This window comes from Nerophis ophidion, linkage group LG19, assembly GCF_033978795.1.
Source record: "Nerophis ophidion isolate RoL-2023_Sa linkage group LG19, RoL_Noph_v1.0, whole genome shotgun sequence".
In the NCBI taxonomy this organism is placed as follows: domain Eukaryota; kingdom Metazoa; phylum Chordata; class Actinopteri; order Syngnathiformes; family Syngnathidae; genus Nerophis; species Nerophis ophidion.
This window is the reverse complement of record NC_084629.1, coordinates 45,210,024-45,224,738: the sequence shown is the minus strand read 5'-3', so window position 1 is coordinate 45,224,738 and position 14,715 is coordinate 45,210,024. Positions and strand designations below refer to the sequence as shown.

Here is a 14,715-nt window from a genome sequence, read left to right as displayed (position 1 = left end):
GTATATATCTATGTATATATGTATATAAAGGTATATACAGTATAGGTATATATGTATGTATATAAAGGTATATACAGTATAGGTATATATGTATGTATATATGTATATAAAGGTATATACAGTATAGGTATATATGTATGTATATAAAGGTATATACAGTATAGGTATATATATATGTATATAAAGGTATATACAGTATAGGTATATATGTATGTATATAAAGGTATATACAGTATAGGTATATATGTATGTATATATGTATATAAAGGTATATACAGTATAGGTATATATGTATGTATATATGTATATAAAGGTATATACAGTATAGGTATATATGTATGTATATATGTATATAAAGGTATATACAGTACAGGCGTAATGTGATCAAACTTTCTTGTTCTTGTCAAAAGTCTAGCAGCCGCATTTTGTACCAACTGTAATCTTTTAATGCTAGACATGGGGAGACCCGAAAATAATACGTTACAGTAGTCGTAGGGCTCTGTGAATTTCCTGCGCACCCCTGGCCAAACTATGAAAAAAAACTGCGACTTATAGTACGAAAAATACGGTGTTTTTTTCCTTCCGTTTCTCCGAAGCAGCGTTTGTCTTGTTGATGAAGATGTGGCGATGTTGGTACAATAATCACAGATCAAATTGATGTATGATTTGATTCAAAGGGACTTACTTTTGTCAAAAAAAGAAGAATGTCCTACTTAGAGACACAACTGCAAGCCAACGTGCTGATTCCAGCTGGTGCTGCTCTGAATTACACCCACCTCCCCCTCCGTCGCCTGTCCCCTTCATATCTGTTTGCTCCTCCTCTTTGAGTCAGTGCAGAAGATTCCCTTTTCCCCTCCTCCTCAGGTTTGTGACCCTGGTCCTCCCTGCGTCAGACAGCTCCATTCATGAAAAGTGTGACGTGAGCGGGTCCGTGACGCTGCAAGCCACCCACTCACAGCCCGGGTGCTGCCTAAGCTGCAGGAATGCCTGCCATTCTCCAGCCTCCGACTCGCCCTCTTTCTGCTTTTTCTCCTGCTATTCTCCTCCCTTAATTTACCATCTTGCCTCATTTAACCTCCCCTGCTTCAGAACTGAAGAAGGAAGCATGAAACCGAGCTCGGTTCAACGTGAGTAGTCCAGTGATGCTCTATTGTTACTTGCGAGTGTAGGCGGAGATTCTCCCGCTTCTGTGAGGTTTTATCTCTTTCTTATTGCAGGCGTCTCAATTCTTGTGTGCATGTGTTTGTACATGAATCAGCTGTTTTCACCGTGTCTGCACTGCGGGAGTGTGTTGAGCAGTCGTGCATACGGGAGCTATTTTAGGCACTGCTAAGGCTGCTGCTGCTTTGTAATGCAGTATGTCTCTGTGCCCCCTGAAGGACAGTGCAGATGACACAAACCTCTGACAGAGCAGCAGCTTTTTTTTTTTCTATAAGGAGATGTAATGGAACAAACCTTTAGAGATGTGATAAGACCTTAACCTACCTGGTAGACTCATGTCTGAACTCTGTCCTGGCTGAACCGACAGTATGCGTGTGTAAACTTTGCCCCTCTGCGGTTTAATCCATCTTCATTATTTACTCTGCTTGGCAACCAGAAATGTAGCACCCATCCTTGTTCTCGGATACTAAGCATGTTTATGTAACTGTGCCGGATGAGTGGCCGTCAGACGGGTTTTAGAGGGGAAGAGGACGAATCATCCTTTACCCAAAGAGCAGACTGCAAAAACTGAAATCTAAGTAAGATTTAATATCTCAAATAAGGATGACACGGTCTAGCTCCATCCTATCTTGCCGATTGTATTGTACCATATGTCCCGGCAAGAAATCTGCGTTCAAAGGACTCCGGCTTATTAGTGATTCCCAAAGCCCAAAAAAAGTCTGCGGGCTATAGAGCGTTTTCATTTCGGGCTCCAGTACTCTGGAATGCCCTCCCGGTAAAAGTTTGAGATGCCACCTCAGTAGAAGCATTTAAGTCTCACCTTAAAACTCATTTGTATACTCTAGCCTTTAAATAGACTCCATTTTTAGACCAGTTGATCTGCCGTTTCTTTTCTTTTTCTCCTATGTCCCACTCTCCCTTGTGGAGGGGGTCCGGTCCGATCCGGTGGCCATGTACTGCTTGCCTGTGTATCGGCTGGGGACATCTCTGCGCTGCTGATCCGCCTCCGCTTGGGATGGTTTCCTGCTGGCTCCGCTGTGAACGGGACTCTCGCTGCTGTGTTGGATCCGCTTTGGACTGGACTCTCGCGACTGTGTTGGATCCATTATGGATTGAACTTTCACAGTATCATGTTAGACCCGCTCGACATCAATTGCTTTCCTCCTCTCCAAGGTTCTCATAGTCATCGTCGTCACCGATGTCCCACTGGGTGTGAGTTTTCCTTGCCCTTATGTGGGCCTACCGAGGATGTCGTAGTGGTTTGTGCAGCCCTTTGAGACACTAGTGATTTAGGGCTATAGAAGTAAACATTGATTGATTGATTGATTTTCTGTCTGATAAGGTAATTCTTCTCACTAAGCAGATTTTATGTTAGTGTTTTACTTCTTTTAAGGGTTTTGTCCTAAATTATCTCAGTAAGATATTACAGCTTGTTGCTGAGATTTTATGAGCCAGTGACTTGCTGTCAGGGGAGGCAAGTGAGGCAAAGCCTCACCTGCAAACAGGTGGCTTAACCATGAGATGTTCCAAAACAAAGTAATAAAATAAAATAAGTTTTAATAGGTGTGGTTCCTGTATATTTTGATCATTTTCATGGTCAAAATCCCATGTTTCCTGATGAAAACAACGCAGCATACGATAAGTGAGGCAGACACAGGCGGTGCCTCCACGGCTACACACACTGTGTATTGGGCGTGTGCGTGCGAGGGGGCACATGCTTGTTGCCACGTGGAAAAGGCAGGCCGTGAGGCAGCATGTACCTCTGCCTCAAGGTAGGGGGCGGTATATTGTCAACTTGCGGTTCAATTCCTCAGCAGTACTCTTCGGGGCGGCATGGCGTAGTGGGTAGAGCGGCCGTGCCAGAAACCTGAGGGTTGCAGGTTCGCTTCCCACCTATTGACATCCAAATCGCTGCCGTTGTGTCCTTGGGCAGGACACTTCACCCTTGCCCCCGATGCCGCTCACACTGGTGAATGAATGATGAATGACCCCAGGGCAACTATGGCTGCAGATGTAGCTTACCACCACCAGATGTGAATGAATGATGGGTTCCAACTTCTCTGTGAGCGCTTTGAGTATCTAACAATAGAAAAGCGCGATATAAATCTAATCCATTGTTATTATTATTATTATTATTATTATTACTCTGACTCGCCAGACTGGGAAAAGTGGGGGGGCTTTAGCTAGCAGACACAGGTCTCTCCATCAGAAGCCAGCTTTTTTTGTTTTCTTTTTTTAAAACTGTATTTATAACAAACATGACATTTGTATTAGAGTAAGCCAGTGTTTGTGGGTGTTTTTTGTCAGATGCAAAAATATTGTTTACGTTGTTGGAATGAAATTAAATTAAATGAATGTTTCTGCCAATATGGAGGATTATATACTGCATCCAAGATTCAATCAATCAATCAATGTTTACTTATATAGCCCTAAATCACTAGTGTCTCAAAGGGCTGCACAAACCACTACGACATCCTCGGTAGGCCCACATAAGGGCAAGGAAAACTCACACCCAGTGGGACGTCGGTGACAATGATGACTATGAGAACCTTGGAGAGGACGAAAGCAATGGATGTCGAGCGGGTCTAACATGATACTGTGAAAGTTCAATCCACAATGGATCCAACACAGTCGCGAAAGTCCAGTCCAAAGCGGATCCAACACAGCAGCGAGAGTCCCGTTCACAGCGGAGCCAGCAGGAAACCATCCCAAGCGGAGGCGGATCAGCAGCGCAGAGATGTCCCCAGCCGATACACAAGCAAGCAGTACATGGCCACCGGATCGGACCGGACCCGGACCGGACCCCCTCCACAAGGGAGAGTTGGACATAGGAGAAAAAGAAAAACGGCAGATCAACTGGTCTAAAAAGGGAGTCTATTTAAAGGTTAGAGTATACAAATGAGTTTTAAGGTGAGACTTAAATGCTTCTACTGAGGTAGCATCTCGAACTGTTACCGGGAGGGCATTCCAGAGTACTGGAGCCCGAACGGAAAAAGCTCTATAGCCCGCAGACTTTTTTTGGGCTTTGGGAATCACTAATAAGCCGGAGTCCTTTGAACGCAGATTTCTTGCCGGGACAAGATTAAATACTTCTCTAAACTGGACTTCAAGACAAAATGAATGCGATCATACAAAGTACATTTTTATGGAGGATAGCTATTGCTGCTTCAGATACAAATGCAGAAAGGTAAGATAAACTCACAATACTTGATTTATTTTGTTAAAAGCAAATGGGACCAAAAAGTATTTAATAATTTTATCAAATACTTTTTGGAACTATTTATCCTATCATAATATCATTATGATAACGTTTTTATGAAAGCAAATAACTCCCTTTGTCCCCCCTGTTTCTCTAATGTGCAACCTAAATCAACAATGACTCGAGCGGCACATATGAATTTAAGTTTTAAAAAAAAAAAAGAAGAAAAAAAAGTATGCATGCCTCACCTGGTGTTTAGTTCACCGCACGTCACTGTTATGAGTCTGACCTATTTTGAGCAAAAAATGCTTGAAACTATCAATCAATCAATCAATCAATCAATGTTTATTTATATAGCCCCAAATCACAAATGTCTCAAAGGACTGCACAAATCATTACGACTACAACATACTCGGAAGAACCCACAAAAGGGCAAGGAAAACTCACACCCAGTGGGCAGGGAGAATTCACATCCAGTGGGACGCCAGTGACAATGCTGACTATGAGAAACCTTGAAGAGGACCTCAGATGTGGGCAACCCCCCCCCTCTAGGGGACCGAAAGCAATGGATGTCGAGCGGGTCTAACATGATACTGTGAAAGTTCAATCCATAGTGGCTCCAACACAGCCGCGAGAGTTCAGTTCAAAGCGGATCCAAGACAGCAGCGAGAGTCCCGTCCACAGGAAACCATCTCAAGCGGAGGCGGATCAGCAGCGCAGAGATGTCCCCAACCGATACACAGGCGAGCAGTCCATCCTGGGTCTCGACTCTGGACAGCCAGTACTTCATCCATAGTCATCGGACCGGACCCCCTCCACAAGGGAGGGGGGGACATAGGAGAAAGAAAAGAAGCGGCAGATCAACTGGTCTAAAAAGGAGGTCTATTTAAAGGCTAGAGTATACAGATGAGTTTTAAGGTGAGACTCAAATGCTTCTACTGAGGTAGCATCTCGAACTGTTACCGGGAGGGCATTCCAGAGTACTGGAGCCCGAACGGAAAACGCTCTATAGCCCGCAGACTTTTTTTGGGCTCTAGGAATCACTAATAAGCCGGAGTCTTTTGGACGCAGATTTCTTGCCGGGACATATGGTACAATACAATCGGCAAGATAGGATGGAGCTAGACCGTGTAGTATTTTATACGTAAGTAGTAAAACTTTAAAGTCGCATCTTAAGTGCACAGGAAGCCAGTGCAGGTGAGCCAGTACAGGTATATATGTATGTATATATGTATATAAAGGTATATACAGTATAGGTATATATGTATGTATATATGTATATAAAGGTATATACAGTATAGGTATATATGTATGTATATATGTATATAAAGGTATATACAGTATAGGTATATATGTATGTATATATGTATATAAAGGTATATACAGTATAGGTATATATGTATGTATATATGTATATAAAGGTATATACAGTATAGGTATATATGTATGTATATATGTATATAAAGGTATATACAGTATAGGTATATATGTATGTATATATGTATATAAAGGTATATACAGTATAGGTATATATGTATGTATATATGTATATAAAGGTATATACAGTATAGGTATATATGTATGTATATATGTATATAAAGGTATATACAGTATAGGTATATATGTATGTATATATGTATATAAAGGTATATACAGTACAGGCGTAATGTGATCAAACTTTCTTGTTCTTGTCAAAAGTCTAGCAGCCGCATTTTGTACCAACTGTAATCTTTTAATGCTAGACATGGGGAGACCCGAAAATAATACGTTACAGTAGTCGAGGCGAGACGTAACAAACGCATGGATAATGATCTCGGCGTCTTTAGTGAAGTGAAGTGAATTATATTTATATAGCGTTTTTCTCTAGTGACTCAAAGCGCTTTACATAGTGAAACCCAATATCTAAGTTACATTTTTTTAAACCAGTGTGGGTGGCACTGGGAGCAGGTGGGTAAAGTGTCTTGCCCAAGGACACAACGGCAATGACTAGGATGGCAGAAGCGGGAATTGAACCTGCAACCCTCAAGTTGCTGGCACGGCCACTCTACCAACGGAGCTATGCCGCCCCAAAATGGACAAAATGGAGCGAATTTTTGCGATATTACGGAGATGAAAGAAGGCCGTTTTAGTGCCAGAATATCAATTGTTGCAAAGCTGTGTCATAAAACTACTTTTTTAAAGTAATAATTTCTTACTTCAAGCATGAAAAATGAAAAATAAAATCATGATGCCGAGCGCATATCATTATGTCAAGATAATGGCACTAGCATTTCCTTAATTTATGAATATTTTCCAACATATTGAGAGAAAAAAGGTCTCATTTGTTTTTTCTAACAAGAAAAGTGAAGTGACTAGTGAGAATATACTGATTTTGAAGTACCGTATTTCCTTGAATAGCCACCGGGCATGAAATATGCGCCTGCCTTGAATTATGGCCGGGCAAAACTCGCTCACCAAATTAATAAGCGCACACTTTTACGCTGGGTCAAATTTGTGACGTCACGAGCGACCCTTCCTTCCAGCGGCAGAGTTTATTTTTCCTTTTACTGTGTGTGAACCAGGAGTCTTGTTCCACAGCCATACAGATCACACTAATGGTTGTGATATAAAACAACTTCAACACTCTTAATAATATGCGCCACTCTCTGTGAACCCACACCAAACACATTTCTGGAGAACATATGCCCTGCAACACACCACAAACGCAACACAACACCTACCCACAATGCAATGCATCCATGACTCCTGGCTACACCGTCCATACATTTCCGGAGAAAAATTTTTTGGCCTTCGTCTGAGTGCCGTGGAAACAGTACTGCTTCTTGCACTCTCCAGCTCGTTTTCGTGTTCCTAAAAAACTGTTGTCATGTAAGATAACACAAGGTACAACTTATTTTTGGTTGCAGCATACACGCTCGTTCTGCTAGAGACATTCCGTGCACTTTTTGTGCGTCTGTCTCTCTCATCCTTGGTCCTCGTTGTTGGCGGGCCAGGAAGGCTGTCTGGAGTAAAAGAGCACAAGGGGAATTGTTGTGGCAGCAGCTGCTCGGCTCGCAGTGTGGAGTGCATGTGCTCCTGTCTCCTGGCCGTGCAGGGCAGACTGTTCACATGGAGCCGGCTCCTCTTGTGTCCTTTGTTGTCGCTCTCTGGTGTCTTTCCCATCAGTGCGGGGTACTGTGACTTGCTGCAAACAGCCATTTCAGTTTCTGATTCTCCTCTGACTCTCGTTAATTTTTTTCCCTTAATACTTTCTTCTGTCTCTTAAAGGGGAACATTATCAATCATCAATCAATCAATGTTTACTTATATAGCCCTAAATCACTAGTGTCTCAAAGGGCTGCACAAACCACCACGACATCCTCGGTAGGCCCACATAAGGGCAAGGAAAACTCACACCCAGTGGGACGTCGGTGACAATAATGACTATGAGAACCTTAGAGAGGAGGAAAGCAATGGATGTCGAGCGGGTCTAACATGATACTGTGAAAATTCAATCCACAATGGATCCAACACAATCGCGAGAGTCCAGTGCAAAGCGGATCCAACACAGCAGCGAGAGTCCCGTTCACAGCGGAGCCAGCAGGAAACCATCCCAAGCGGAGGCGGATCAGCAGCGCAGAGATGTCCCCAGCCGATACACAGGCAAAGCAGTACATGGCCACCGGATCGGACCGGACCCCCTCCACAGGGGAGAGTGGGACATAGGAGAAAAAGAAAAGAAACGGCAGATCAACTGGTCTAAAAAGGGAGTCTACTTAAAGGCTAGAGTATACAAATGAGTTTTAAGGTGAGACTTAAATGCTTCTACTGAGGTGGCATCTCGAACTGTTACCGGGAGGGCATTCCAGAGTAGTGGAGCCCGAACGGAAAACGCTCTATAGCCCGCAGACTTTTTTTGGGCTTTGGGAATCACTAATAAGCCGGAGTCCTTTGAACGCAGATTTCTTGCCGGGACATATGGTACAATACAATCGGCAAGATAGGATGGAGCTAGACCGTGTAGTATTATCACCAAACCTACGCAGTCGTCAATATGTAACAGGGTCAATTACGTCTTGTAAATACTTTATTTTCTAATGTTTTATTATTGTTATAATTACACACAATATGTAAGTTACATGTAAATACCTGAATATTGTTTGATGTTTTGTCAATGTGGAACCATTGTCTCATTGTCCCTCCTACTGCATTAATTACTGTGACACCTGTCTTTTTGTATGCGTTAGACACGCCCTCCAACTTCCCTTTTTGTCTACGATAACGGGAGAGGTAGGCGTTCATGCGACGACAGAAAATGTCTTGTTAAGAACTTTAATTCATTTCTTGTTCATTATTATATATTTGTGTCGGGGCTCGACGATGGCACAAAAGTTTTGATGACGATTGTATTCTGTGTTATCAGTAAAGAGCAGTGGAGAAACCCATGGTGTCGGTCGTCTTACATAAAAAACACACAACGCAGAGGAAAAGACCACCGGTTACAAATATATACCTTGATGGTGCAGAAAAAAGACCATGTATTTTTTTAACCGATTTCCGAACTCTAAATGGGTGAATTTTGGCAAATTAAACGCCTTTCTGTTTATCGGTCTTTTAGTGACGTCACCGAGGTAACACACCCACCATATTCATTTTCACATTACGAACAACGGGTCTCAGCTCTGTTATTTTCCGTTTTTTCGACTATTTTTTGGAACCTTGGAGACATCATGCCTCGTCGGTGTGTTGTCGGAGGGTGTAACAACACTAACAGGGAGGGATTCAAGTTGCACCACTGGCAAGAAATTGAATACACCAGAGTGTCTTCACATTTGACCGGCGATGCTAAGACAGACATGGCACAGAGATGTATGGATAACCTGCAGATGCATTTGCAACCATTAAGTCAACAAAATCACAAAGGTGAGTTTTGTTGATGTTGTTGACTTATGTGCTAATCAGACATATTTGGTCACGGCATGACTGCCGTCTAATCGACGCTAACATGCTATTTACGCTAGCTGTATGTACATTTGAAACTAGATACCCACATTTAATGCGAAACAAACACTCACCAATCGACGGGTTTAAGTTGCTCCAGTGTCACAAGATGCGAAAGTCCTGATCGTTTGGTCCGCACATTTTACCGGCGATGCTAATAAGGCAGCCATGCTATGGGCCACTTCATTAGGTACACCCATGCTATGGCCGAATAGCGTCAATAGCTATCCGCTCAATAGCTTCAATTTCTTCTTCAATTTCGTTTTCGCTGTCTGCCTCCATACTCCGACCATCCGTTTCAATACATGCGTAATCTGTTGAATCGCTTAACCCGCTGAAATCCGAGTCTGAATCCGAGCTAATGTCGCTATATCTTGCTGTGGTAACCGCCATGTTGTTTGTATTGGCAGCACTGTATGACGTCACAGGGAAATGGACGGGTGGATATAGCGATGGTGAAAATCAGGAACTTTGAAGCAGTTTTTCAGGATATTCCGGGAGGTGTAAAATTTTGAAAAAAACTTCGAAAAATAAAACAAGCCACTGGGAACTGATTATTATTGTTTTTAACCCTTTTGAAATTGTGATAATGTTCCCCTTTAACAGAATCTCCCTCACTGCGTCCTTTTCTGTCCGCCTAATTTGCTTTCTCCTCTCTGATACATGCTCTCCCTTTTGGACCCTCCATCCCTTTCTGCCTCTTTGTCCTAATTCATCCATCCATTTTCTCTACCAGCTGCTGAGAGGCAAGGTACAACTGGGGATTCATTGCTTGTCAATCACATTGATATTCTCATTGATACTCTGCAGCATCGCGTTGACATCGGTATGACTTCCCGACGGCTTCGAAGCGATTCTGGACCACCACCACCCGCCGCCTCAGGAAGGGGAAGCAGTGCACTGTCAACACCGTGTATGGTGCAGATGGTGTTCTGCTGACCTCAACTGCGGATGTTGTGGATCGGTGGAGGGAGTACTTCAAAGACCTCCTCAATCCTACCAACACGTCTTCCTATGAGGAAGCAGTGCCCTGGGAATCTCTGGTGGACTCTCTTATTTCTGGGACTGAGGTTGCTGAGGTATTTAAAAAGCTCCTCGATCCGCCCGGAGTTCCTTAAGGCTCTCGATGTTGTTGGGCTGTCTTGGTTGACAAGACGCTGCAGCATCGCGTGGACATCAGGGGTGGTACCTCTAGATTGGCAGACCGGGGTGGTGGTTCCTCTCTTTAAGAAGGGGGACCGGAGGGTGTGTTCCAACTATCCTGGGATCACACTCCTCAGCCTTCCCGGTAAGGTCTATTCAGGTGTACTGGAGAGGAGACTACGCCAGATAGTCGAACCTCGGATTCAGGAGGAACAGTGTGGTTTTCGTCCTGGTCGTAGAACTGTGGACCAGCTTTATACTCTTGGCAGGGTCCTTGAGGGTGCATGGGAGTTTGCCCAACCAGTCTACATGTGCTTTGTGGACTTGGAGAAGGCATTTGACCGTGTCCTTCGGGAAGTCCTGTGGGGAGTGCTCAGAGACTATGGGATTTGATTGTGGCGGTCCGCTCCCTCTATGATCAGTGTCAGAGCTTGGTCCGCATTGCCTTCAGTAATTTGGACACGTTTCAAGTGAGGTTTGGACTCTGCCAAGCCTGCCCTTTGTCACAGATTCTGTTCATAACTTTTATGGACAGAATTTCTAGGCACAGTCAAGGCTTTGAGCGGATCCGGTTTGGTGGCTGCAGGATTAGGTCTCTGCTTTTTGCAGATGATGTAGTCCTGATGGCTTCATCTGGCCAGGATCTTCGGCTCTCACTCTATTGGTTCGCGTAAGAAGATGGATGGATGGATGGAATCACATTGATGAACCATGGACATATTTTAGCTGTGCGTGTCAGCCTTCAATAATGAAAACAGGCTTTTAGGAAATAAAAGACAATTAGGCCAAACGCAATAATTGAGGGCATATCTTAACATGTATAACTAAACCTCAATTAAGCAAAACAATGATTTATTCGATTGATCGATTGGGATATTCGATAGAATACTCAATTACTAAAATATTCGATAGCTGCAGCTCTTCTGCAAACAACTCAGTGCTTTACAATATGAGGAGTGCTTGGACTGGTCAACCAGTATTGTGGACCTCCAAAGTAGGTAATTGATGACCTCTTAAGGGTTCATCTTAGATCTGGATTACAATCCATGTATCGTTCAAATGTTTTCACATGCAGACTAAGCGAATGTTAGTTATTTAACTAGTTAATAAGTTAATAATACTAACACAGACACTCTTAAATGTGGTAGCCAATTAGCTAATGCTAACGACGTTAGTGTCATTACATTACGATAGCATGTACACATATGCATGAAAACACCTACAGGCATCACATCGGACGGTTTAGTAAGTATGAATTGTTTTAGTTATATTGTAAAACTTGCAAACGTTACTTGGAGTGATGAATATAGAATCCATAAGAGTAGAAACACTATAGATGGCTAAAAGACTGAACGGCAGTCCGGTAAAACATTTTAAAAAAGCACAACCGGTAAATGGAAGGACACTGCAGTGAGAAAACTTGTCCAAAAGATGGCGCCAGAGCATATAATAAAACACTTTCTTATCATATTTTTTTGGTGGGGGAAACTTTTTATTATGGCTGTCATAAATTAACCGTAGCATTTTATAAGCCGTAGGGTTTATAGCAGGGGTGTCAAACATACAGCCCGGGGGCCGGATCAGGCCCGCAAACAGGTTTTATCCGGCCCGTGGGATGAGTTTGCCAAGTATAAAAATGAGCCAAAAATTTTTAAAGAAATAAACTTTTGTTCTACATATGTTCACTTGATGTCGCAATAGCAATTTATTTTTGTGTCTTTGTAGAATGGACTGACACTATTATGTTAGATCCATTATGGACTGGACTCTCACTATTATGTTAGATCCACTATGGACTGGACTTTCACTATTATGTTAGATCCACTACGGACTGGACTCTCACTATTATGTTAGATCCATTATGGACTGGACTCTCACTATTATGTTAGATCCACTATGGACTGGACTCTCACTATTATGTTAGATCCACTATGGACTGGACTCTCACTATTATGTTAGATCCACTATGGACTGGACTCTCACTATTATGTTAGATCCACTATGGAATGGACTCTCACTATTATGTTAGATCCACTATGGACTGGACTCTCACTATTATGTTAGATCCACTATGGACTGGACTCTCACTATTATGTTAGATCCACTATGGACTGGACTCTCACTATTATGTTAGATCCACTATGGAATGGACTCTCACTATTATGTTAGATCCACTATGGACTGGACTCTCACTATTATGTTAGATCCACTATGGACTGGACTCTCACTATTATGTTAGATCCACTATGGACTGGACTCTCACTATTATGTTAGATCCATTATGGACTGGACTTTCACTATTACGTTAGATCCACTATGGACTGGACTCTCACACTATTATGTTGGATCCACTATGGACTGGACTCTCACACTATTATGTTAGATCCACTATGGACTAGACTCCCACACTATTATGTTAGATCCACTATGGACTAGACTCCCACACTATTATGTTAGAGCCACAATGGACTGGACTCTCACTATTATGTTAGATCCACTATGGACTGGACTTTCACTATTATGTTAGATCCACTATGGACTGGACTCTCACCCTATTACGTTAGATCCACTATGGACTGGACTTTCACTATTACGTTGGATCCAATATGGACTGGACTCTCACACTATTATCTTAGATCCACTATGGACTGGACTCTCACTCTATTACGTTAGATCCACTATGGACTGGACTTTCACTATTACGTTAGATCCACTATGGACTGGACTCTCACAGCATTATGTTAGATCCACTATGGACTGGACTCTCACTATTATGTTAGATCCACTATGGACTGGACTCTCACTATTATGTTAGATCCACTATGGACTGGACTCTCACAGCATTATGTTAGATCCACTATGGACTGGACTCTCACTATTATGTTAGGTCCACTGTGGACTGGACTCTCACACTATTATGCTAGATCCACTATGGACTGGACTTTCACAATATTATGCTAGACCCACTCGACGTCCATTGCACCGGTCTCCCCTAGAGGGGAGTGTAGGTGGGGTCACCCACATCTGCTGTCCTCTCCAAGGTTTCTCATTGTCATCCCACTGGGTTGTGAGATTTTCCTTGCCCTGATGTGGGATCCGAACAGAGGATGTTATTGTGGCTTGTGCAGCCCTTTGAGACACTTGTGATTTAGGGCTACATAAATAAACATTAATTGATTGGTTCAAACGTTTTCCAAGCTTAAATGTCTTGGGCTTTTAAACAGAAAATCCGAAGAAATGGTAGCATTCATGTAGAGAAATGAGAACACTGCCTCTTAAACATGTGACGATGACTTTCCCCCAACTAAAGTGGGCCGTCAAAGTCCCTCCAGCTGGACTTGTGCCCAAGGCGGAGAGAGTAAAGCTGATTTAGAAATGGGCCCAGGTCCAGACAACCAAATCAGCACTGGCCAGCTCTCATGTCGCTGCATTTGCTGCGAACGTCTTCTCACTTCTAATTTTGTCTGCTCCATCAACTAGAAAGGAATGCAGCAGCATTTTTGATCTCGCTGTTTCGTAACTTTTTGTTTACCAACATGCGGCCATTTTAGTGTTCTGATCAGGCTGCAGTCTGCACTGACAAGGAAAACTTGCAAGTGCTGCAATTCATGACAAAAGTACATTGATTGATTGATTGATACTTTTATTAGTAGATTGCACAGTACAGTACATATTCCGTACAATTGACCACTAAATGGTAACACCCCAATAAGTTTTTCAACTTGTTTAAGTCGGGGTCCACGTTAATCAATTCATGGTACAAATATATACTATCAGCATAATACAGTCATCACACAAGTTAATTATCATAGTGAAGTGAATTATATTTATATAGCGCTTTTCTCTAGTGACTCAAATCGCTCTACATAGTGAAACCCAATATCTAAGTTACATTTAAACCAGTGTGGGTGGCACTGGGAGCAGGTGGGTAAAGTGTCTTGCCCAAGGACACAATGGCAGTGACTAGGATGGCGGAAGCGGGAATCGAACCTGCAACCCTCAAGTTGCTGGCACGGCCGCTCTACCAACCGAGCCATACCGCCATAGTATATACATTGAAATATTTACATTATTTACAATCCGGGGGGTGGGATGAGGAGCTTTGGTTGATATCAGTACTTCAGTCATCAACAGAGAAATGTGGACATTGAAACAGTGTAGGTCTTACTTAGTAGGATATGTACAGCCAGCAGAGAACATAGTGAGTTCACATAGCATAAGAACAAGTACAA

General features: G+C 42.8%; 1 protein-coding gene across 2 annotated transcripts in view; it reads left to right on the top strand.

The window, feature by feature from the left end:
* si:ch211-45c16.2 (mitogen-activated protein kinase kinase kinase 13) overlaps nt 1–14,715 on the top strand; it is a 96,002-nt gene that overhangs the window by 34,686 nt on the left and 46,601 nt on the right. Inside the window, exon 4 of one of the 2 annotated variants that reach the window (XM_061880107.1) lies at nt 865–1,127. The exons of the other annotated variant lie outside the window; for it this stretch is intronic. The gene's annotated coding sequence lies outside the window, so the exon portion shown is untranslated. The remainder of the gene's footprint in view (nt 1–864; nt 1,128–14,715) is intronic. 2 annotated transcript variants of the gene reach the window in all.